Source organism: Chiloscyllium plagiosum, unplaced genomic scaffold, assembly GCF_037043375.1.
Source record: "Chiloscyllium plagiosum isolate Xiang-an unplaced genomic scaffold, Cpla_swu_hap1 HiC_scaffold_40, whole genome shotgun sequence".
NCBI classification, from domain to species: Eukaryota; Metazoa; Chordata; class Chondrichthyes; order Orectolobiformes; family Hemiscylliidae; genus Chiloscyllium; species Chiloscyllium plagiosum.
The window spans coordinates 15,347,007-15,372,365 of record NW_028270178.1 but is presented as its reverse complement, the minus strand read 5'-3'; the positions used below and the strand labels follow the sequence as shown (position 1 = coordinate 15,372,365).

At 42.1% G+C, this 25,359-nt stretch overlaps 1 pseudogene; it reads left to right on the top strand.

Moving 5' to 3' along the window:
- LOC122544132 (uncharacterized) lies at positions 1 to 25,076 on the top strand (annotated as a pseudogene).
- Positions 25,077 to 25,359: the final 283 nt, after the last annotated feature.

The window sequence follows — 25,359 nt, the reverse complement described above, 5'->3', positions numbered from 1 at the left end:
ATGCAATCAACAGCTAATATTCGTACGAATGATGGAAGGAAGGTCATCATTGGAGCGGCTATGGATGTTTGGATTTGTTACTGGGGCCTTCTGGAGGAAGCCGATTGGGCTCATAAATTTATAGAGATTCTATGGTACAGTGCCCTGGTCTGTTCCTGACTATCGACATCTCCACTGAGGGGAGAGGCCTCTCTAAAACTGTTTGATCCTTGCCCCTCAGAAATTCAATAAGTTATCATCACAGCCTTCACTTCTTTAACGAAAGCACCCACAGACTATTGAGTCTCTTTTCAAAGGTGAATCTCTCCAGCACAGGCAACATGTGGATTAATTTCTTTTGCACTCCGTCTCTAGTTTAATCACAGGAGGAATTGGTTACCTTGGTTAGCTAGTTTGAAATGCACAGTGCTGCCAACAGTCAGGACCCATGTCCTGCAGCAGCTGAGGTTACCAACGAAAGACTCTCCTTCTCAACTTCTCCCATTGCCTAAGGCGTAATGACCCTCAGATTAAACCACCACCAGTCATTTCTCTATTTCTCACTCTCCCTGTCTTTCTCTCTCTCTCTTTCTCTCTGTCTGTCTCATGAAAAGGCAGCTATATAATCTGCTAAGACTTTATCTTTTCATCAGTCTACTCATATGTATTTTGGGAGAGTGTTTTGGAAATAAAGATCATACCTACTTCAGTTTTAAGGTAGTTATGAATAAGAACAATTCAGGACTTTGTGGAAAAGTAACAAATTGGGAGAGGGCAGATTATGTCAGTATTAGACAGCAGCTGGTGAGTGTTAATTTGGAGCAACGTGACTAGATAAGTTCGGATAAAGCACGTGGGAATTGTTTAAAGATCTATTGATGAGAGTTCAGGGCAGCCATGTTCCATTAAGGAGGAAGGACAAATATGGCAAGGTAAGGGTCTCTTGCATAATCAGCGAAGCTATGAATTCAGTCAAAAGCTTTAGGAAGCTGCAGTTGGACAAGACACGTGTGGAATATAAGGACAGCAGCAAAGAATCAAGCAAGGAATTAGTGAGAGCAACAAAGGACTATGAAGTGACTTTGCTGGCAGGAGTAAAGAGAAGCCTAACACATTCTATACAGACATTAAAAATAAGAGGATAACGAGGGAGAAGGTACCCAAGGATAAAGGGTGGAATTTTGGAGGCAGAGAATGTTTTCGACATCCTAAGTGAATAGCTTTCCTCAGTCCTCACCCAGGAGAAGGAAATTGAGGATAGTGAGATTTGTGTGGAGCATGCTAATATGCTACCGTATATTGAAGTCAAGAAAGAAACGGTATTGTGTCTCTTGAGGTGGATAAGGTGGATAAATCATCGGGACACACTGGTATCTACTCCCGGTTATTCAGACACCCAAACAAGGAGATTGTTCAGGCCGTGACGAAGATCTATGTATCCTCATTATCCAGTAGAGGACAGGTGAGCAGCTAATTCAGGTCCTCTGTTCAAAAAAGGAGATAGGGATAATCCAGGAAAATATAGACCAGTGAATCTCCCATCAGTGGTTCAGAGACGTTCGGAGAGAATTCTTAGGGATAAAATTTACATTCATTTGAAAAGCATGACCAAATTAAGTTTGTCACTATGGCTTTGTGCAGGCAACGTAATGTCCTACTAACTTGATTGAGTTAAAAATCACACAACACCAGGTTTTAGTCCAACAGGTTTATTTAGAGGCACTAGATTTCGAAGCGCTGCTTCTTCATCATGTGGTTATAAAGCTGGATTATAAGACACAGCATTTATAGCAAATGATTACAGTGTCATGCAGCATGTAATGTCTTGTAAATTCCACTTCAGAAATGGAACCAGTCTGACTCAAAATTGGGATGCAGACAGAATTTAACCTCACATATTTATTGCATTGTCTGAGCTGAGATGGCACCCTTCCTTACAGTATCTTAAGCTATCTTGAGAATGTGACTTAAAAGAAGTTCTGAGATTTACATATTAAAGAACCGAAACTACCAATCCCACTCTAAAAGATGAAATACTTCATCTAAATTTGTTCAATAGAGCATTTCAACTGCACGACACGGTAATTTTTTGCGACAAATTCTGTGTCTTTTGATCCTGCTTCACAATCGCCTGGTAAACAAGCAGGACCTCAAAACCTAGTGCCACCAAAAAAACCGGTTGGGTTATAATCTGGTGTTGTATAATTTTTAATTTTGTTCACTCTATTGAACACCGGCTCCTCCAAATCATAATTGAATCTTTCAAGGAGGTGATGAAAGTGAGCAATGAGGATAGCGCAGTAAATGCTGTTTACATGTATACTAGTAAGGTTTTCAACAAGGTCTCTCATTTCAGACACGCCCAAACGAATAAGATGCATGGGACCCATCGTGACTTGGCCACGTGGCTTCATAATTAGATTGCCCATGGAAGACAGAGGTTAGTAGTGCAAGGGTCTATTCAGGCTGGAGGTCCGTGAGTCATGGTGTTGTACAGGTATCAGTACTGAGACCTCTCCTGGCTATATATAACTTAGATGGAAACATCAATAGGTGGGTCAGTAGGTTTTAAGACGATACATAAATCATGGTTCCCTTTATTGGTTGGGGCATTGAGTACGAGAGTCGGGATGTCATTTCATAGTTTTACAAGGCTTTGGTCAGGTCACGCCATGTTCTGTTCACTATATTACAGGAAGAATGTGGAGGTTTTAGAGACCGTGCAGGAAACTTTATCAGGATTCTGTCTGGATTGATGGATATGAACTAAGGAGAGACTAGGAAAAGTCGGATTGCTTTCCTGGGAGTAGCGGACGCTGAGGGGAGACTTGATTATTATCTATATATGTTGGAGATGCATAGATAGAGTTGTCCATCAGAACTCTTTTTTTCGCCCAGAGTTAAAGTACCTGAAATTAGGGGGATGCATTTTAGGGGTGGGGGGAAATTTCAAAGGACAGGTGGAGGAAAGCTTTTTCACAAAGAGTGGCAGGAGTGTGGAACACCGTGGAGGCAGATAGGATAAATGGCATTTAAAGCAATTTTAGATAGGATCATGAATATGCAATGAATGGAGGGAAATTGACCAAGGGAAGGCAGAAGAAATTTGTTTAATTGGGCGTTATGTTCGAAATAACATCATGGGCGGTGAGCAGAACTGCACACACTACTCCAACAGTGACCAAAATAGTGCTATGCACAGCTACCATCATAATTCAACGTGCACTTGTAATCAGTGCCTTGATTGAGAAAGATAAATGTCCGAAATGCCTTCTGAACCACGTTTCTAACTTGTATGATATCTTTCAAGTGTCCGTAGGCTTGTACACCAAGGTCTGCCCGATCCTGTCGGCTTCCTGAGCTGACTCCATTCAGTGTGCACTTCCTTACTTTGTTAGTTCTTCCAAAATGTGTCAGCTATCACTATTCTGGTTTAATTTTGTTTATGGCCATCTGCCACGTCACCAATTTGTGTATCATTTGTGACTTTACTGATCAAACCTTCTACATGCATACCGAACAAATGACAAAGAACCGAAACCTAACTCTGCAAAATCATGGACACAAGGCTTCCATTAATGGAGTACCATTCACCTATTGCCCTCGGATTCCTGACACTCAGTTAATTTTGGACATATGTCCGGCATCCGTTGGACTCTTTACTTATTAACCAGTAATGATTTGAATCTGATATGATTTGTCTTTGGAATTGAGAATTTTTGGAAAAATGTAGGATTTTATAATTTTGTAGCCAGAGGACAGAAGGAAAGAATTGGGTTAAAGTCCCACTGCGAAAGACAGGGTTTGGAAATTTTTTATTTAGAATAATAGAGATTCACTGTGGAAGAGTGGTTGTTAGTGCTGCCTCACAGGGCTGGTTATCCTGGTTTGATTCCAGACCTGGGTGACTACCAGTGTGGAGTTTTCATGTTCTCGCATGTCTGTGTGCGTTTTCTCCCCTGTTCAAAGAGTTTGTGGGAGGTTTTGTGGGATGGCCATGGTAAATTGCAGTGACATATCAAGGGATGTGTTTGTTAGCCATGGTAAAACTCACTTGAGGGAGGATGGGGTGGTTGGAATGGTCTTATGGTGGTCAATGCAGAATGGATGGGCTGAATTGCTTCTTTCTGGACTTCAGGGGTTCTATGAATCTAGATGTCAATGAATGTGTGAACGCTGGATGTCACAACTGTGACTGAAGGCAGGGTGGCCTTTTGTTGCTACTTAGTCATTCACAGGATGTGGGCTTCAGTGTCAAATTCAAACATTTATTGACAAACATTTGATTTTCGTTGTTAATTTCCTCAGACATCGGTTAAGAGTCAACCATATCGTTGTGGATCTGGAGTCACAATTAGGACAAACAAGGTAAGCACGGAAACTAGGGAATTATTCCCCAATCAAGAATGGTTGGGATTTAAAAAATATGATTTTAAAATTCCACCATTTGTCATACTGGGATTTGAAATCAGACCTCTGGATTAATCACAGGGGTGTCTGGACTAATCTTCTCTTGATTATGCAATAATACAATCATTGCCTCCTCTAAAACTCTCGATCCAAAAATACATTTACACATACTCAGGGATAATTAGCAAATTATGGACTTTTATTTTGTGCCTTTAAGAAATAAGGTAAATAGCTTTTTATTCCTTAATTAGGACTTGGATGCGTAGATGTGTGTATTTAACTAGTATTGGGTCAATAATCGCAGGATGATTTCCTTAATGCCTTAAACGCTTGTTCACTTGGCATGATTGCAATGTTTTCTGACTGCTGTCAACTGCATAATATGCTAAATTACCAGAAGGGCAATTGCTCTGTCTATGAGCCACGAGACAGGAATGACGAATCTTGGTCCTGTATGATCTCAGAACATGCTTGTGCCAGGATGACACGATTCCTCAGTGGTGAGCACTGTTGCCTCACAGCACCAGAGACTCGGGTTAAATTCCCAGCTCAGGTGACCGTCTGTGCGGAGTTGCACATTCTCCTCTTATTTTCGTGAGTTTTCTATGGGTGCTGCAGTTTCCTCCCGAAATCCAAAGATGTACAGGTTAATGACCGTGTTAAATTACCCATATCATTAGGTGTGCCATTTACGGATAAATGTAGGAGAGTGGGCCTGGGTGGGTTACTCTTCGGCGGTCAGTGTAGACTTGCAGGGCCGAATAGCCTGTTTCCACACTGTAGAGAATTTAACCTGTATTATCTTTGGACAAGACATGAAACTGGCTTGAAAGATTACAACTTTATATGATATGTTTTTACAACGTGGTCTCTTGTTTAATAATAAAAATTGAATCATAACGTCTCTAAATTTTGAAAAAGGCTGTTTGGCCATTGAGGTAAAAACAATGACTGCAGATGCTGGAAACTGGATTCTGGATTAGTGGTGCTGGAAGAGCACAGCAGTTCAGGCAGCATCCGAGTCTGCATCAAACCTCCAGTGAGCATCCCACGGAAATTCAGCGTATCCCCATGATCCTGCACGAACCATGACCAATCACTAAACCTGTGCAACTTTAAATATGGGGGAAATCAGAAGCCCCCAAATGAACCATACGGAGGCAGGAAAAATGTGCAAACTCCACAAAGACAGTCATGCAAACGCTGGGAGCGAATGCAGCTGTTTGGTATTGTGAGGCAGTAGTGTTAATCAGTGAGCCACAACGCTTCAGATTCTGATTCAACAACAAAACTGATATTCATTGCAAAATAATGTAAGATAAAATAGAGTCATACCATTTATCTACTAACAATGCAAACTGAAAGATTACAAACGGCAGTCAAAGTAGAAACCCATATTGGCTTTGGAAGTGGGCAATAACAATTTCGAACATAGGTACTTGAGGAAGGTTTCTGATAGGTTACTCAGGTTGTTAAAAGCACCACTTTGGATTCAATGTATTAACGATTAGGACAAAAGAACTGAAAGTACATGCAAAGTTTGCAGATGGCACAAAGATACGTGAAGTGATCAGTGGCGTTGAAGAGGTGGGGCGGCTGCAAAGCGACTTGGACAGATTAGGACACTGGGCATAAAAAGTAGCAGATGGCTTCTACTGTAGGAAAGTGTGAGACTATACACTTCAGAAGGAGTAATAAAGGCAAAGGCTATTTTCTAAATGGGAAAGGGCTTCGGAAATATGATGTATAATGGGACTTGTGAGTCCTAATTCATGATTCCATTAATACTAACAAGCAAGTCCAGTTGGCAGTTAGGATTCATTTCAAGACGGCCAAGATATAACACCAGAGATATAATGTTTTGGCTGCATACGAATCCCGTCAGACTGCTTTTGAAATATATGATCAGTTTTGGGCCTTGTATTTAAGGGAAGATATGTTGAGTTTGAAGGGATAGTTGGAGGTTTCAAAGAACGATTCTGGGGATGAAGAGCTTATCATATCAGGAGACACTGAGAACTCTGGATCAGTAGAAGAGACAGGTTAGAAATGTGAGGGGGGATCTCATTGTAACTTGCAGAATACTGAGATACCTGGATACAGTGAGACTGGGGAAGATGTTTGCAACAATAGGAGAGACGAGGATCCGAGGGCGCAGCATTAGGATAAAGAGACGACGATTTAGAACTAACATGAAGAGGAAGTTCTTCAGCCAGAGGGTAGTGAATCTTTGGAATTTATTGTCACAGAAGTCTGTCGTGGGTAGGACATTGTGTATATTCAAGGCAAAGATATATCAGTTCGTGATCAGGAAGGCGATCAAAGGTCAAGGGGAGAAAGCAGGAAAATGATCGGCTATGATCAAGTGGTCGAGCAGACAGGATGGGCGCAATAGCCTAATTCTGCACCAATATCTTACAGTTTTATGAATATCCTAGTTAATTAGACAAACACAGGAATTATACGAGCTGCGACCATGATGATTGAATGACCAAAAAGCTCTTTGGTAGTTTGGAGAATCAGAAGTGACAGCTTTATATTGATAGTGTGATGCTTTGAATCTTTGGACCTTAGAGATCAACATCACAGAAAGGAGGCGTTTCGACACTTCAACTCTGCCCCAGTCAAAAGAACCAAGCTGACATCATTTTCTGTTGCTTTGTCCAAAGCTTTGTAGCTCTATGTTAGGAACAAATTGAGTTTCTTTCCTCGGTCTGTCGTCAGACATCTGCAGGTCTTCATCAAAGAAGAAGATGGGTTCATTCCCTGGAACCTCTCCCTCTCTCACTGCCCGCCTCTCAACGGTAAAATTTCATATTTTTAAGTCTTGGATCAATGCTGCGTCAGCCATCCATCGAAAACGTCTCAGCCAGTGACAATTGGAAATCATTCTTGATATCAGGGTATCCATTTTTCCCTCTCCTACCATCATCAGAGGATTGTTCAGCACTCTTTCGAAGATCAAAATGTTTCTTATTTTCCCCCAAAACACACTGGCACCAGATAGATTGCTGATGTTGAAGGAGGCACCATGACTTCTGTCACTCTTGTGATATCCCCCATTATGCTTTATGTGCTCGACATTTGGAATGTCAATTACTGCAGGACTAGCAGTTCAATGAAGTCTAACGCTGTACAGTAAAAAGAAGAATAATTAAGTTTTTTTAAAGGAATTTCCCAACAATATTAATCTTAGAAAGCTCCTTTGTCAAGTAAAAGCAAATACACACAGCATTTGCATCGCACCCAGTGCTTTCTCGTATATAATACTAAACTCTACTTTTTGTAAAGCATACAAACATGACTTCTTTAATACACAGACCAGTGCCAGTGTAATCGACACCTCGGTGTTTTTATCGACACTTGAGACTTCAGATTTCAAACTAGAAGCTGCGACAGTGTCTCCCTGAAGCTTTCAGGTACGTCAACCTCACCACTCTTACTTTTAATAACCGTGGTTTTGCTTTTCCATCTGACTGAAAAACAATACTTCATCTTCGTCAGTCCCAGAGAGTCAAAGGTGACTTCATTTCTTTCTACGAGTGCTTGGTTCTATTGCATCCATCGAAGAAGCTCACTCACTCTGACCTTATGTTTTTTGGCGAACTCCTTAGTACTTCTATCTTGATTGAACACTTTTACAGGACTGAAAATGAAAACGATTAGAATTTCAATATTCGAACTAAAGATTTATTTGAATTAACCAAGGATCCCTCAGCAAACTGAAAACCAATCCATTTTCAGACCTCTCCAGCAAAACTTTGGGTCCTGTGCTGGGTCATAAACAATCTTAAGTTAGCATCAGGGCATTATTTTATCGGAACCCATTCACTCTCGAGGCAGGCTTCAAAATACTTTTCAAAAGAAACCACCATGCTTACAGAAACACATACTTGTTAATCATTTACCTCAGACACATAGAGAAGTCCAGTAGTTACTAACTCAAACCCTGAAATCCACGATGCAGTAACTACCATGAAAGAATATGCACAGCAAGCTTTTTTATTATCTGGCACATGCGGGACCTGGTATGCTGTAATTCAGCAAAAATTCCGTTTGATCAAATATACCAGTTGATCCAGATGTCAATATAATCATTTATAAAATACACACTAGTAATAGGAATGTAATGCGTGGAGCATAAATCATCGCTGCTTAAACTTTATTTATAGCATAAATCACTTTAATAATAACGCAACTTTGCCTTTGGAAGAAGCTATTGCGCAGAGACTTCTCACTTACACCCGACGGGTACAACATGATTAAACAGTAAATTCAAGAGTTTTGAGATATATAATTTTTGCCAGTCTATCTAGAGTACCTGTTCACGAGATGCCATTTTAAACAAAACTTGCTTAACAAATTAACCCACAGTGAAAGTCAGATTAGGACAAATTAATTTTGGAATTGTTTATTCATACATATGGATATGAGAGAGAAATACTTCTCTTGTGAGAAACCAGGAGACGTTGGTGAGTTGATTGTAATGCACCTTTATGAGTGGAGGTACACAGTAAATAAATAAAATGTGTTGTGCTAACTTTTGATAAATCAACTTGAGCCCAATTTGTGTAACTCTGTGACAATCTGAGTTTGTATATTAGATACTAGCCAAAGAAGTTGATGGGTTTACTGGCATGGTGCAAAAGAAGACTTCAGTTTAGGACAGGAAATGGAGATGTTGCATTTCACAGAAAAAGTGCAGATCATTTTTAAAAAAAAAATCAACAAAACATGAAGTGTTCAAAAGAAGCAAATGGCGAAAAAGGATCGGATTTCATTAGCAGCAGTGTCTATAGCAGAAGGTGCTCACAGAAAACAATTGTGAAAGCAATTCTGATAATTATTCACGCGCAATAAAATATTGTGAGGCCTGGAAAAATTGTGAAAACTCAATTGAATAGTGAGTTCAAAAATAGTATTTGGACAAAAAAAAAAACCAAAAAATTACTTTAAATATAAATTTAAAAACCAGGAGCAGGAGTAGGCCGTCTGGCCTTTCAAACATCCTCCACTGTTCAATTAGATCATGGATAATCTGTTCGTGTACTCAGATCCACTTATTCCTGTTCTCACCGTCCACCTTAATTCCCTTACTGTTCAAAAAAAGCTATCTTAGCTTTTAAAACGTTTACTGAAGTAGTATCAACTACTTCACTGAGTAAGGAATGCCATAGGTTTGCAATCCTCTGGGTTAAGAAGTTCCTCCTCCATTCAGTCCAAACTCTGCTCACGCTTATCTCAAGGCCTTGCCCTCTCTTCCTAGTTTCACCTGCCAGTAGAAGCATCCTCTGTACTTCTAGTTTAATTATTCCCTCCATAATTGTATGTGTTTCAAACGATCCCTCCACATTATTCTGACTTCCAATGAATATAATTGCAGTCTGCTCTGTCTCTCCTCATAAACCAACTTGTCCACTCTGGAATCAACAAAGTGAACCTCCTCTGCACCCGTTCCAGTGTCAGTATATTGTTTCTCAAGTAAGAAGATCAAACTGCACACAGTACTCCAGGTGTGGCCTCGCCATCACCCAGTTCAGCTGCAACGTAACCTCCCTGCATTTAAACTAAATCCCTTTAGCAGTGAAGGACATTCTTCCATTTATCTTCCTAATTACTTGTTGTACCTGCAGGCTAACCTTCTGCGATTCATGCACAAGGACACCCAGGTCCCTCTGCAAAGCAGCATGCTGCATCTTTTTACCATTATAGTTATAATCATAGTTACTGTTGCTCCTACCAAAATGGATGACTTGATATTTGTTAACATTGTATTTCTCTGCCAGACCTTTGCCCTCATTTTCACAGTCCTCTGCACACTTTCCTCTGCCACTCATTTTAGTGTCTTCTGTAAACTGTGTCACACTACACATGGTCCCCAACTCCAAATCAGCTATATAAATTACGAAAAATTGCAGTCCCAACACTGATCGCTGAGTCACACCGTTAGTCACTGATTGCCAGCCAGAATACCATTCATATATCCCCAAGCTTTGCATCTTTCTAGTCAACTAATTCTCTATCCATGCTAATACTTTAATAGTAACACCTTCCATTCTTATCTAATGCAGCAGCCTCTTTTGTGGGATCTTGTCGAAGGTCTTTTGGAAATATTGATACACCACATCCACTGGGGCCTCCGTGTCTACCTTGCTCGTAATATCTGCATAGAATTCCAAAAAAAGTAAAACATGACCTGCCTTTCATGAACACATGCTGTGTCTGCTCAACGGGACAATTTATAAGGAGATGCCTTACTATTTCTTCTTTGATAATAGACTTTAGCATCTTCCCCACGACAGAAGTTAAGATAATTGGTCTATAACTCCCCAACTTGTGTTGATTTCACTTTTAAACAGTGGTGTCACATTTGTTGTTTTCCAATCTGCTCTGACTGCGCCAGCGTCCAACAAGTTTTGAAAAATTGCCACCAATGTACTTGTTATTTCTCCCGCCATCACGCAGAAAAATGGGCAAAAAATAGGGAGATTGCAGCTAGCTGCGTGGCATTTTCACATAATTTTCACAGGAATTATAGCACCACCTTTCCGTGTTAGTTTGTGATCGTGTTCCGTTGTGCTATTTCACACGCTGGGTGTTTGACATTTCCTTTTCATATAATTTCAAGATTGGCGAAAATCATTTGCTGTGACGACAGTTCATTTCTGTGGTGAAACATGGAGGAGTGGGCAATATAGGAGAAACAAGACGTCTGGGAAAAAATTTCTCCAAGAGACAGACCAAAGCTGATGAGAATGCAGCTTTTGGGGAAAATTCTTCTTCTCTCTCTGTATTTGGAGAGTAAGTATTTTCTGTCTGCAGTAAGGTCAAAAGAAATATTTTTGGTTAATGTTATTAGTCTTGTAAATGGACAAGCATTCTCCAGTTGTTGAAGGATTCTGGAATTGAACGCTAAAGGTAAAGTCACCATTACCGACTGCTCATTAATTAAACAGACGTGACTGCTGTTAAAATACCCGAGTTTACCATGCCTCAGGCAAATTGTGAGTTTAGGAAAGAGAGCCCTTCGTGGTAATTTCAGCTAGAACAGGAGTTGAACGCTTGCTGCTCGCGTCAGGTACGGTGGTTAAGTGTTTTCCAATGCTGCCTTTCAGGTCCAAGGTTTCGGGTTGAACCCCAGCTGCGGATGAAGGATTGCGTGGGTTTTGCACCTTCTCTCACTGACCTCAAGCGCTTCTGCTGAGTGCTCTTGTTTCCTCCTGCAGTTTATATATGTGTAAGTTTGGTGGATGATAAATTCCCCTGTAGTGTCCAGCATTGTGGCAGGTTAGGTGGATTGCATTGTTTGGTTTGGATGGGGCGCCCTTCTGAGGATTGGTTAAGACTTAATAGGCAAAAAGGCCTCTTTCTGCACTTTCAAGATTCTACAATTCATGACATTGCAAGCCAATCTTTTAGGCCAATGAGCAAACTGACCGCATCGGATGGTTTGCACTTAAGAATTAACGAATGCATTTCTGTTTTCTTCTTCTATGGACTCTGACTAGCCAGCTCAGAGCCAGTCCCTGGGGTGAATAGATTATCCAAAGGAAGCTATTCTAAGGCAGCCTGTTAAGGTAGAAACAGGTAGCGTCCACTCAGTCTGACATATAACTTCAGCTGGAGGTTATCCAAATCGCTTACTACGTTTAACTTCAGGCTAGTGTGGCAGTCAAAAACTTCTGTGCTAGATTAGTGTGAACGATGAAACTGGACACCCAGACACATTCAGTCTTAACTCATCGATAGCACAGATAAAGGTACTTCGATTCATCATGTCTGTGGTAGTGAAAACCAAACAGCTAACTATTCAAACCTATTTCCCCATAGCCTTGGCAATGCAAGTGCACATCTAAACACCTCAGCAATAGAATGAGGGTTTCTGCCTCTACCACCCTGACAAGCAGTGAGTTCCTGATTCCGTTCATTCTCTGGGTGAAAAACCTTTCCTTTACATTCCCTGAAAACGTCTGCTCCTTTCCTGAAATCCATGCCACCGAATATTGATCCATCCATCAAGGGGGAAGGTCTTTTCTTAAATCTATCTATCCCGTTAAAGTCCTGACAAATTTTATACATTTCAACCAGTTCTCTCACAATCTCCACTACTCTATTTGTATAAATGGTTTGGATGTGGACATCAGACGTATGGTTTGTGCGTTTCCAGTTAACAGCGAATTTGATAGTGTAGTGATAAGCGAAGATGTTTATTTCACAGCACAATGTGACCTTGACCAGTTCCGCCAGTGGGATGAGGAATATCTCGTGGCGGTTAATTTGGATGAATGTGAGGTGTTGCATTTTGATAAAGCATTCCAGGGAACGACTTATAGTCAATGTTAGGACCGTGAAGAGTGCTGCTGAAAAAGATGATATTCGGGTTATTCGGGAAGCACAAGGGGTTATGAGAGAAGTTACAAGGAGCTAGTCACACCTCAAGCACCAGAAAAAGGCAGATGGGTGACAGTCAGGGGCCGGAAAGGGATCCCCTGTGGACTATTCCTTCAATAACAATATATCATTTTGTCCACTATTGCGGGAATGGGGCGGGGGTTGGGTACCGAGGTAAGCCACGAGGTACAAGTTTCTGGCACAGAGTCTGTCCCAGTTGCTTAGAAGGGAAGGAGGAGAAGAGCAGAACATTAGTCATTGGGGACTCCATACTTACGGGGACAGATCGGAGGTTCTGTGGGAATGAGACATTCACAGATACATAGAGTCTTAGCGATGTACAGCAGAGAAACAGACCCTTCAGTCTTGTCCATGCCGACCAGATATCCCAACCAAATCTCGTCCCACCTGCCAGCTCCCGGCCCATATCCCTCCGATCCCTTCCTCTTCATATACCCAGTGGAGATGCATTTTAAATGTTGCAATTGTACTAGCCTTCACCACTTCCTCTGGCAGCGCATTCCATGCATGTAAGATGCTCTGTGTAAAAAAGTTGCCCCTTAGTTCTCTTTTCTATCTTTTTCCTCTCACCCTAAACATATGCCCTCTAGTTTTGAACTCCCACATTCAACGAAAATACTTTGTGTATTTATCCCATCCATGCCCCTCATGATTTTCTAAACCTCTTTGTTGTCACCCCTCTGCCTCCGACGCTCCAGGGAAAACTGCACCAGCCTATTCAACCTCTCCTAAAGATCAAATCCTCCAACCCTGGCAACGTTTATGCGTTTCAAGACATACATCACTTCTCCCTCTGAAATATGGATTTTTTTTCAAGCTGTCACCATGTGCTTCCTTGCATTCTATATCTTCCATGTCCTTTTCCACATTAAATACTGATGCTAAATACTCGCTTAGTATCTCCCCCATCTCCTGCGACTACACACAAATGCCGTTGCCTTGCTGATCTTTGTGGGGCCCTTGTTACCCTTTTGTTCTTAATGTAGTTGTAAAAAACCTTTGGATTCTCCTTATCACGATTTGCCAAAGCTATCTCATGTCCCTTTTTTGCCCCCCGATTTCTCTTTCATGTATTCTCCCACTGCCTGTATTCTCGTCGAAGGATTCATTCGATCTATCCTGTCTATGCCTGCGATATGCTTCCTTCTTTTCCGTAACCCTCAATTTCTTTTGTCATTCAGCATTCCCCATACCTCGCAGCCTTTCCTTTCACTCTGACAGGAATATGTTGTACCTGGACTCTCGTTATCTAATTTCTGAAGGTTTCCCATTTCCAGCCGTCCCTTCACCAGTGAATATCTGCCTCAAATAGCTTTTGAAAGTTCTTGTCAAAATGGACCTTTCTCGAACTTTGAACTTCAACTTTTAGATTTTGTCTATCTTGTTCCATCGCTATTTTAAATCTAATAGAATTATGGTTGCTGGCCCCAAAGTGCTCCCCGACTAACACCTCAGTCACCGGCCCTGCCTTATTTCCTAAGAGTAGGTCAAACTTTGCACCTTCTCTAGTTGGTGATTCATACTGAATCAGAAAAGTTACTACTGCACACTTCACAACTTCCTCTCCATCTAATCCTTAACACTATGGTAGTCCCATTCGATGTTTGGAAAGTTAAAATCCCTGACCATAACCACCTCATTATTCTACAGATAACTGAGCTCTCCTTACAAATTTGTTTCTCAATTTCCCTCTGACTCTTAAGGAGTCTACAATACAATTCCAGCTGATCACCCTTTTCTTATTTATCATTTCCACTCAAATAAATTTCCTGGATGTATTCGGGGAATATCTAACCCCAGCACAGCTATAATGCTTTCCCTTATCAAAGACGCCACTCCCCTCCTCGCTTGCCTCCCTTTCTGCCTATCCTGTAGCATTTGTATCCTGGAATATTAAGCGGCCAGTTTTGTCCTTCCCTGAACCATGTATCTGTAATTGCTAGTCCCGGGTTTCTAACCATACCATAAGTTCATCTGTCTTCCCTGTTAGGCCTCTTGCATTGTAATAAATGCAGTTTAATTGATCAGTCCTACTTTATTCTCTGCTTTCTCCCTGCCTGCCCTGAATGTTTGACTCGCTTCTTTTCTCGACTGTAACAATTTCAGATTGATCTCTTTCCTCACTATCTCCCTGATTCCCACCCCCCACTGTAGTAGTTTAAATCCTCCCAAGCAGCTGTAGTAAATCTCCCTGCAGGTATATTAGTCCCCTATCAATTTCGGTGCAATCCGTCCTTCTTGTGCAGGTCAATTCGAACCTAAAACTGCTTCCAATGATCCAGCCCCCTACCAATTCTCATGCAACACGTCCTTCTTGTACAGGTCACTTCGAACCGAAAAGAGCTTCCAATGATCCAAAAATGTGAAGTACTCATGGTTGGTGCGTTGCCTCCCACGTGATGCCTTGTACCATGGTTTAAGGATCCTTTAGGGGGAGGGGGAGCAGATCCAAGACATGCTCCACGTAGGCACTAACGACATAGTTAGGAAACGAATTGGTGATGTAAAGCTGAAATTCGGGAACGTATGATGGAAGCTCAGTGCTGAGACAAGCCGAGTTGTTGTCTCTGGTTTGATGGCCGTGCCACGTGCTAGCGAGGCAAAGCATAAGAAGAGAGAAGAGTTGAACACGTCGCCACACGAATGGTGCAATTGGGAGGGTTTCTGATACCTGGATAACTTGGTGTCATTCTGGGGTAGGTGCGACCTCTACAAACAGGATGGTCTACACCTGAAACAGAGGGGCACCAATAATCTGTGGGCAAAATTGCCGAATGCTCTTCGGGAGGTATTAAATTCATTCAGCAGGCGGATTGGGGCCTAACTGGCAGTTTCATTGTTCAACAGGGTGCGAGTAGTGAGGTCAGAAATAAGGTTTCATGGTCGCAAAAGTTCAGTGGCAAACAGGAAGCTGTTTTGAAGTGTGTCTACTCCAAAACCAGGAGCATCCGGAATAACTGTAGATGAACATGCAGCATGGGTTGGTACCTGGGCCTTCAATGTTGTGGCTATTTCAGAGACTTGGATAGAGCAGGGACGGGAATGGTTGCTGCAGGTTCTGGGATTTAGATGCTTCAATAAGAACAGAGCAAAGGTGTGGCATTTATAGTCAAGGAATGTTTGACAATGGCAGAAAGGATGTTTGAGGACTCGTCTACTCAGGTAGTATGGGCTGAGGTTACAAACAGGAAAGGAGAGGCCACCCTGTTCGGAATTTTCTGTAGTCTTCCGAATAGTACCAGAAATGTAGAGGAAACGATATCAAAGATTGTTCACTGAAAGTTGCCACTCAGGTTGATAAGTTTGTTTAGAAGGCATGTGGTGTGTGAGCCTTTATTGGTAGAAGGACTGTGTTTCGCGCGACGAGTTGATGCTGCAACTGTATAAAATCCTGGTGTGGCCACATTTGGTTTATTGCATACAGTTCTAATCATCACGTTATAGGAAGGAAGTGGAAGCTTTGCGAAAGGTTCAGAGGACATTTACTAGGGTGTTGCCTGGTACTGAGGGATTGTCTTATGAGGAAAGGCTGAGTGTCTTGAGGTTGTTTTCGTTAGAGGGAAAAACGTTTGAGAGGTGACTTAATTGAGCACACATAAGATAATCAGAGGATTGTATGGAGTAAACAGTGAGAGCCTTTTTCCTCGGATGGTGACGGCAAGAACGAGGTCATTTAGCTAAGGTCATTTATCCTGGGTTGAAGAGTCCAAGACTAGATGTCAATGGTTTCAGGATAGGGGGCTGATTGAGAAAGCATCTGGGTTCGGGGGTGAGGAGTATAGGAGTAATATTGTCATGCTGATGTTGGTGCATGTATGAAATTCTCGAGCCCAAGGACATATCCTGTTAAATCCCCTCTGCATCCCGTCCAGTTATGTCTCATCTCTCCTATGATGTGGCTTGCAAATCTGCACACAATACTCTCGCCTGCAGCCAAACCAAGCAAGAACTTTGGGCATTAACATTTTTGAAGAAGATTACTCCTGTCAAAGCTCTTTCAATTCAGCATAATTATTCTAACCAATAAGAGATTTCCTTGTTCTTATTTTGTCTCTTTTAACATCCAATTACAAATTAGACAGTCTGCTCGTTTTCAGAACTATGTGAAAACAAGTTTGGATTATGTAATTTTCCTTTCTTAATAAATACAGCGCAAAAAACAAAAATCCACAGAGTTGCCTGAACCAGGCTTCTGTGATTATCGATTGGTGGGTGCCAATAGAAGTGTATTTCCCTTATTTGTGCAATAAATTAAAAAAAAAAGAATTGTAGACGCTGGAAATCTAAAACGAAAAGCAGAGTTTGCTGGATAAACTCAGCATATCTGGCAAACGTCTGTGGAGAGAAAGCCAAATTAAAGCTTGCAGTGCAGTCACTCTTCTTCTTTATCTCGCTGTTGGGTTCCAATCTACCTGCAAACAACCTTCAATGATAATAAGAGCATAATAAGACACAACAAGTAAGGATCCGATTGTGCATAATGGAATGGTTAACAGAATAAGCCGACTATTACTCTTCCCTTTCCCCACAGTCTTATGAACATCATTCGTTGTAATATTTATGACATTCTCTTTTGGAACGTTGTCGCTGTATGAATTTCTCTAATACTCTGGTACTGATATTAAATTATCGCAACAGTGACAGAGCACTGTCTATAGAGACAACATGGTGCACTCAGAAACATTGGAAATCCTCGTCTGCACAAATGCACTGTTTCAAAGTGTCACAGGACTCGAAACCGTTACTCTGTGCTTGTCCATCTCTACAAATGCTGGGGTTCCCCATGCTTTCTGTTTTTTTCTTTCCAATGCCCTCATCCTGTCCTTTAAACTAAAAACTGAATTCAATGTCGGGGGATTTAAGCTCATTATGTGATGGTTAAGAGGTAGCCTCAAATTATTCCAAAGCCGAGTCTATGCTGCTACTTAGTGATTAGCAGAAGAATTCACCACATCATCCTCACTTCCAACCAAACCTCATCCAGCAGTGCAATTCCCCAGATGTGACCGCATTACCTTACCTGGGCTCCTTGACCCGAGCTAAAATAGATCCACCATACATGCTTCGAAACCTACCACCAGGCTTCCGCAGACAATGTGCTGCAGCTTACCCTGGATTTATGTATGCATTCAAATATCTATCCAGCCAGTCACTGCAATCAATCCTTGCACTCAATAAATGCACTCACTCACTCACGCATTCAGTGGAACTATTCACTCACTCACTCACTGGCACTCACTCACACTGACACACACACACACACACACACACACACACACACACACACACACACACACACACACACACACACACACACACACACACACACACACACACACACACACACACACACACACACACACACACACACACACACACACACACACACACACACCTCATTCACTCCTCCTTGACAGTCATACACTCACTGGCTTATACTCATTTACTCAAGCACTCCCTGACATGTTGACTTATTCACTAGCAGTCACTCATGGACACTCACTGGCAAATTATTCACTCACTCAAACACTCACTCACATGCTCATTTGCACTCACTCAACCACGCCCCACTCATTCACCCTCTCACCCATCCTTTCACTCACTCACTCGCTGACACATTCACTCACTCACACTAGCTCACTCATTTATTAACTCATAACATGTGCTCACTCACTGCTGGGGTTCACTCACTCATACTCTCCCTTACGCACTGGCATTTATTCATTCTCCGACCCTTTCACCTCACTAACTCAGTCATAGGACATAAAACATAGAAGGTGACAGTTCTGAGGAAGTGCTACTCGACTGAAATTCTAGGTTTGATTTCATCCCACAGACGTTGCTACGATTTTTCTTTATGTTAAAGAACAGGATAGCAACAGAAGACCTTCAGCTCAATAAGTTGTGCCTAACATGACACAAAATTAAACAAATCTTCTGCCTGCCCTTGGTACATACCCCTCCATTCCTTGCATATTCATGCACTTATCAACAGTCCCTTAAACGTACCTATCATATCTGCCTCCATCACCACTCCTGACAGAGTGTTCCACTCTCCTACGAATCTCTGTATTAAAAAAAATGCCCCTCACATCTCCCCGATCATCCTCAGTGCATGCCCCTTAATATTAGGCATTTCAACTCTGGGAACTAAATTCTGATTGCCAACTCTATCTATGCCTCTCATAACTTTATAGACTTCTCTCTAGTCTCCCTTCAGCGTCCACTGCTCCCGGCAAAATAACCCAATCTTTCCAGCCTCTCGTTATCACTCATACCGTCTAATCCATGCAGCTTGCCCAAAGCTCCCATATCCTTCCTGCAAACTGGTGATAATATTTGAATGCAGTACTCTAAGTAAGGCCTAGCTAAAGTCTTATAAAGCTGCTGCATGACACCCTGTCTATTGCACTCAAATTCCCAAACAATAAAGTCAAGCAGGCCATGTATCTTTTTTTTATCACCCTATCTCCTCTTTGTCCACTTTCAGGAAGTATGGACTAAAATCCCAAGATCAATCTGTACATCAATGCTGTTTAGCGACCTGCAATTAACTGTAGTGTTGTCTGCAATCTTACCATCCACGTTAATTTTCAACCACGTGCATTTTCAACCAAGTCGTTTTCATATATATATATCACAAACAGCAGCGAACCAAGCACATATCCGTGTGGAATACCGCTAGTCACGGACCTCCAGCTTTGAAAAAAACCCTTCCACTATTACTGCCTCCCGTCTATGCCAAGCCAATTCCGAATCAACGTGGTCAATATACGGTGGATCCCAAGAACTTTAATCTTCTGGGTGTACCATGAGGAACTTGGTTGAATGCCTTAATAATATCTATTTTGACAATATTCACTGCTATGCCATTAATTAAATTCTTTGTCACCCCGCGAAAAATCCAACCAAGTCAGTATGACATGACCTCTCCATACATGGACAAGATTAGCGTGGTGCTGGAAAAGCAGGAAGGGCTGATGATGGACTCCTGCCCAAAACGTCGATTTTCCTGCTCCTCAGATGCTGCCTGACCTGCTATACTGACTCTGATCTCCAGCATCTGCAGTCCTCACTTTCGCCTGTTCCATAAACAGCAATGCTAACTGTCTATAATTGGATCATATGTTCCAATGTATGTAAGACATATCTCTAAGAATTCTCCCGCTCATAGCTTCCCAAACATTGATTTGAAATTCAATGATTTGCAGTCTGTGGGGTTATTCTTATTTCTCTTCTTGAACAGGGAACAACATTAACGACTTGGCAGTCCTCTGGGATCTCTCCAGAGGCTACCGAGGATGCAAAGATCTTGATCAAGGACCCAGAAATCTCCTCCCTTGCCTCTGCCAACAGCCTGGGGAAGACACCATTGTTCCCTGAGAACGTATCCAACTTAAAGCTCTTCAAGAAACCCAATTCACGTCTTTATTATTCTGAAAATGCCCTAGCATATTAATATGCTCGACACTATTCTCACTACCCTCTATATCTTTCTCTTGGGTGAAAAGTGACGTAACGTACGGGCTGACTTTTGACGTTGCCTACATCCTCTGCTTCCAAGCACAAGTTCTCTCCTTTAGCCTTGAGGGATCCCACCTTCTCCCTTGTTATCCCCTTGTTTTTAATGTACACTTCAGGATTCGCTTTAACCTGACTTGTCAAGGTCATTTCTTGGCGTCCTATTGCTCTCCGAATTCCCTGTTGAATTTGTCTCGTAATTTCTTTATACCCTGTTCAATTCTGGCTTCTTACATAGGTTTCTCTTTGTTTCACCTTTTGACTAAATTCACAGCCCTCCTTGTCATCCAAGCGTCCATTACTTTTCCATCCTTGTCTTTCCTGAATTCCGATCAGCAGGTCTGAAAAAAAAGTCCCATTTGTTAAACGTGGAGTTCCAATAATCGCTCTTCCAGATTAGCACTCCCGAGCTCCTGCCTGAAGCTGGCTTAATTTGCCCATTTCCCCCATTTAGTACCTTCCTACAATGTGGTGATTTATCGTAATTCATAGCTATCTTAAAAATTAAGGAGTCATGATCACTGTTCCTGAACTATTCTCCTACTGAAATGTCCAGTCTCTTAGCCAATACAAGGATCATTATGGCCCCTCCCCCAGTTGTAATATCCACATACTGTTTCCAGAAACCCTCTTGGATGCACTTAAGAAATTCTGCCCTGTTCATGCCTCTTGCTTGAAGGGAGTCGCAGTGAATATTGGGGAAGTTAAAGTCGCCCACTCTGACAACTTTGTTGTTATTGCATCTTTCTAAAATCTGTGACATACTTATTCTCCACAATCTTGGTGGCTGTTTTCGGGCCCACAGTAAAGTCCTATCAGAGATATAGCATCCATCTTGTTTTTAAGGTCTACCCATCCTGTGTCAGTGGATAACCCTTCTCGTATGTCCTCTCTGAGTGCAGATTTAGCATTCTCGTAATTAGTCACGTAACAATTGCATTGGGACTCACTCACTTATTCAATCACCCATGCATTTACTTGTACACTGTGTTGCTCACACATTTCCATCTATTCATTCACTTTCTGTTCCCACTCAGTTAAAGCACATACTAACTTATCCCAGTTACTCACTTACTAATTCATCACTCGAACTCACTCACTCTTCTCGTTCACTCACTTCAATATTTGCTGGAATTAAATTACTCACTTGCTAACGAATTCACTCCTACACAGACACTCAAACAGCCACTCACTCTACTTACTAACACACTCACAAACTCACTCAATCACTCATCACCACTCACTCACTTGCATTCCTTATTGCTCACTCACTCACAATAACTCATTCATTCACTCGCAGACTGGTACTCACTCACTTATATTCACTCCATGGCTCTTATTCACTCACTAGCACAGTCGCTCACTTACTCAATAGCACTTACTCCATCCATCCCTCACCCAGTAGTACTCAGTCCCCCACTCACACACTCTCCCACTCACTCAGTTACCCACTCACTAACTTACTCATTCAATTTCACTCATTCATTCCATCTCTCATTCATTCAGTTGCATTCAGGCACTGGCCATCACTCAATCATTCACTCATCCCTGACACTCACTCACTCACTCAACCATTCACTTCCTTTACTTGCACAATTGTACTTTCTCTCACTTACTGACACTTACTATCTCCGCGGCGGTAACTGGGCGGAAGTGAAGTCGGAGCGCAAAGCTGGTCGGGAAGTTTATTTGAGTGGAGAAGGAACCCGAGACACTACATGTGTAGTGTCTCCCACCCTCCCTCCTCCTCTAACATAAAAAAAGGTAAGCAACATAGTGTTCTTGTTTTGGAGACTAAGTGTAGAGTTATGGCAGCGCAGGCAGTGGAATGTTCCTCGTTAAGGATGTTTGAGGTAGGGGTGACCACCGATGCTCCTGCTGACTTCATCTGCAGGAAGTGCAGTCAGCTCCAGCTCCTCACAGACCGCGTTAGGGAACTGGAGCTGGAGTTGGATGAACTGAGAATTCTTCGAGAGGCCGAGAGGGTGATAGGTAAAAGCTACAGGGACATAGTTACGCCAGAGAACAGAGGTAGCTGGGTAACAGTTAGAGTTGGGAAGGGGAGGAAGCAGGCAGTGCAGGGATCCCCTGTGGTCGTTCCCCTCAACAATACGTATACCGCTTTGGATACTGTTTGGGGGACGGCCTAGCAGGGGTAAGCTGCAGTGACCGGGTCTCTGGCACGAGGTCCAGCTCTGAGGCTCAGAAGGGAAAGGAGGAGAGGAGGAGTGTGCTAGTTATAGGAGACTCTATAGTTAGAGGGACAGACAGGTGGTCCTGTGGACACGGGCGAGACTCTCGTTTGGTTTGTTGCCTCCCGGGTGCCAGGGTCCGAGACTTCTCGGACCATATCTTCAGAATCCTTAAGGGGGAGGGTGTGCAGCCAGAAGTCGTGGTGCACATTGGCACGAACGACAGAGGTAGGAAGAGGGGTGGGGAGGACATTCAGGAGCTCAGGGAGTTAGGCTGGAAGCTAAAAGCTAGACGGACAGAGTTGTCATCTCTGGGTTGCTGCCGGTGCCACGTGGCAGTGAGGCAAGGAACAGGGAGGGAGTGCAGTTGAACACGTGGCTGCAAGGATGGTGTAGGAGGGAGGGCTTCAGGTATTTGGACAATTGGACTGCATTCTGGGGAAGGTGGGACCTGTATAAGCAGGACAGGTTGCACCTGAACCAGAAGGGCACCAATATCCTGGGAGGTAGGTTTGCTAGCACTCTTCGGGGGGTTTAAACTAATTTGGCAGGGGGATGGGATCCGGACTTGTAGTCCAGAAGTAGGTTAGCTGTTTTTCAGGATGTCCAAGAATATAGGGAGGCTGTGAAGAAGGTAGCACTGACAGGGAATACTTGCAGACACAGAGATGGGTTCAAGTGCGTATACTTCAACGCAAGGAGTATCAGAAATAAGGTGGGTGAACTTAAGGCGTGGATTATGCATGTATCATGTTAAGTATTACTGCTTAATTGTCAATGTTTTATCTCAGTTAGTGAATGATAGAAAACTGATAGAACATCCTTTATATTACATGTTTAATTACTGATGATGTATCAATCATAGCACAAGAGACACCTTGTTGAATCTCCTCTTCAGTGCTATCACATCCCTCCTATAATGTGGATTCCGGAACTGCACATTGTGGCCTAACTAATGTTTCATGCAGTTCTCGAATCACCTACGTGATTTAATGCGTCAATAGTAAAGGTCTGATTCCGATACTGATTCCCAGTAAATTGACCACTCTTGGACATTCTACATGGGCTGTCTCTCCCGAAGGACACAAGTGGGAATGACAGGATACGAGTTCAGTCTTGCTGTAGAAGCAGCCATCTGATTGCAATAGAGTACATTGTATGGCAGAATAATGTAGTTGTTTTCCACCATCTAATTTGTAGGGTTCATAACATTGAGGCAATGGGGATCCGACACATTTGTATCTGCGGTGTGGCCGCATGACGGAGTAAAATCCACTTTCTTTCACAGACCAGCGAACTTCAACTCTGAGAGCTACGGGAAAATGGATCAAACTGGACATGGCAAAGAATTCGGCCGCTTATATATTCACCCAGGAAGACACCACCGACCAGGCAGCAATTGATTATATCAGAAAGGAATGGCAAGACCGAAGCGATTTTCTCGAAGTATGAGAACGTGCAAACAGAAGCTTGGGGCAAAATTGCATTATGCCAGCAGGATTGCGCAGGGAGGATTTGATGGCTATTAACGCTTACACTCAAGAATCCAGTTTTTATGAGGAATTTAATGCAGCCACCAGAAAGTATGGAGCAAGCGACACCATCTATCAAACGAACTTCCATTTCAAAAGTTTCCATTATCTCTTCTCTGTAGCACGAGCTAAGTTTCAGCAAAAACAGCACATCACCTTCAGGGGAGTTCGGATCCTATTCAACGCCACAAAGGGAGAGGACGTCCGCCTGGGCCAGTTTTCTTCGACCTCGTTAATGCGTTCAATAGCCATTAGCTTCATGAACAGCAGGTCGGATGCCAACACGCTATTCGAAATAAGGACCAAGCTAGGAGTGCTCATCCGGGAATTTTCGGATATGGAACATGAAGAAGAAGTCGTCATTCCACCCACCGAGGTCTTTGAAGTTGAAAACATGCCGAAGTGGGAAAAGCAAGGCAGTAAGAAGTGGATCAAGATTATACTTGCTTCGAGGGGAAGCAAGGGTGTCAGGATGACAGTTGACACGCAACTGCTCCAAACGCAACTGCTCCAAACTTGGTCAGCTCTTACGAGGCAGAAAACCTTCCTGGCTCAGCAATAAGAGGCTGATAGCTAACTGTTTATAAATGTTTGATAATAGATAGTGCATGGCGCATATGGATGGTATATATTTCAACTTTTAAAGTACATTATTGGTTAACAATTCTCGCAATCATTAGTGCATGGCATGTAACTGATAAAAGTGCATCATTTTTTATATTGCATGCTTGATTATCAATGCTTAATCATAGTGCATATTATATGACTGATATAACATGCTCCATGTTTCATATAAGATATTTGAGTAGCAATGCGTGATGATAGAAAGTGCTCGTTATTGAACTGATAGTGCATTCTTCGTGCTTTACATTATATTATTGATTATCGATGTTTGATAAATGTGCCGGTCATGTAATTGATGATACATGCTTAAGTTTTTTTTATATGCTTGATAATCAATGTTCGCTAATCGATAGTGTATGATATATAACTAAGAATGCGTGCTTTATGTTTTCTATAAAATACTTTATTATCAATGGCTGATAATAGATTGTGCATAATAGATAAATGTAGTGTCTACTTCATGTTTTATATTACACGCTTAATTATCAATGCTCATTAATGGATATGCCTGGTAAATAACCAAAAGAACATGATTTATGTTTTATGCAACATACTTGACAACAGACAGAGCATGGTATTTAAATTGTCATGCTTGATTATCAATGTTTGATAACAGATAATGCTTGGCATAGACCTATAAGTGCGCAATTTCAACTTTGCATTATATGCTTGATTATGAATACTCGCTA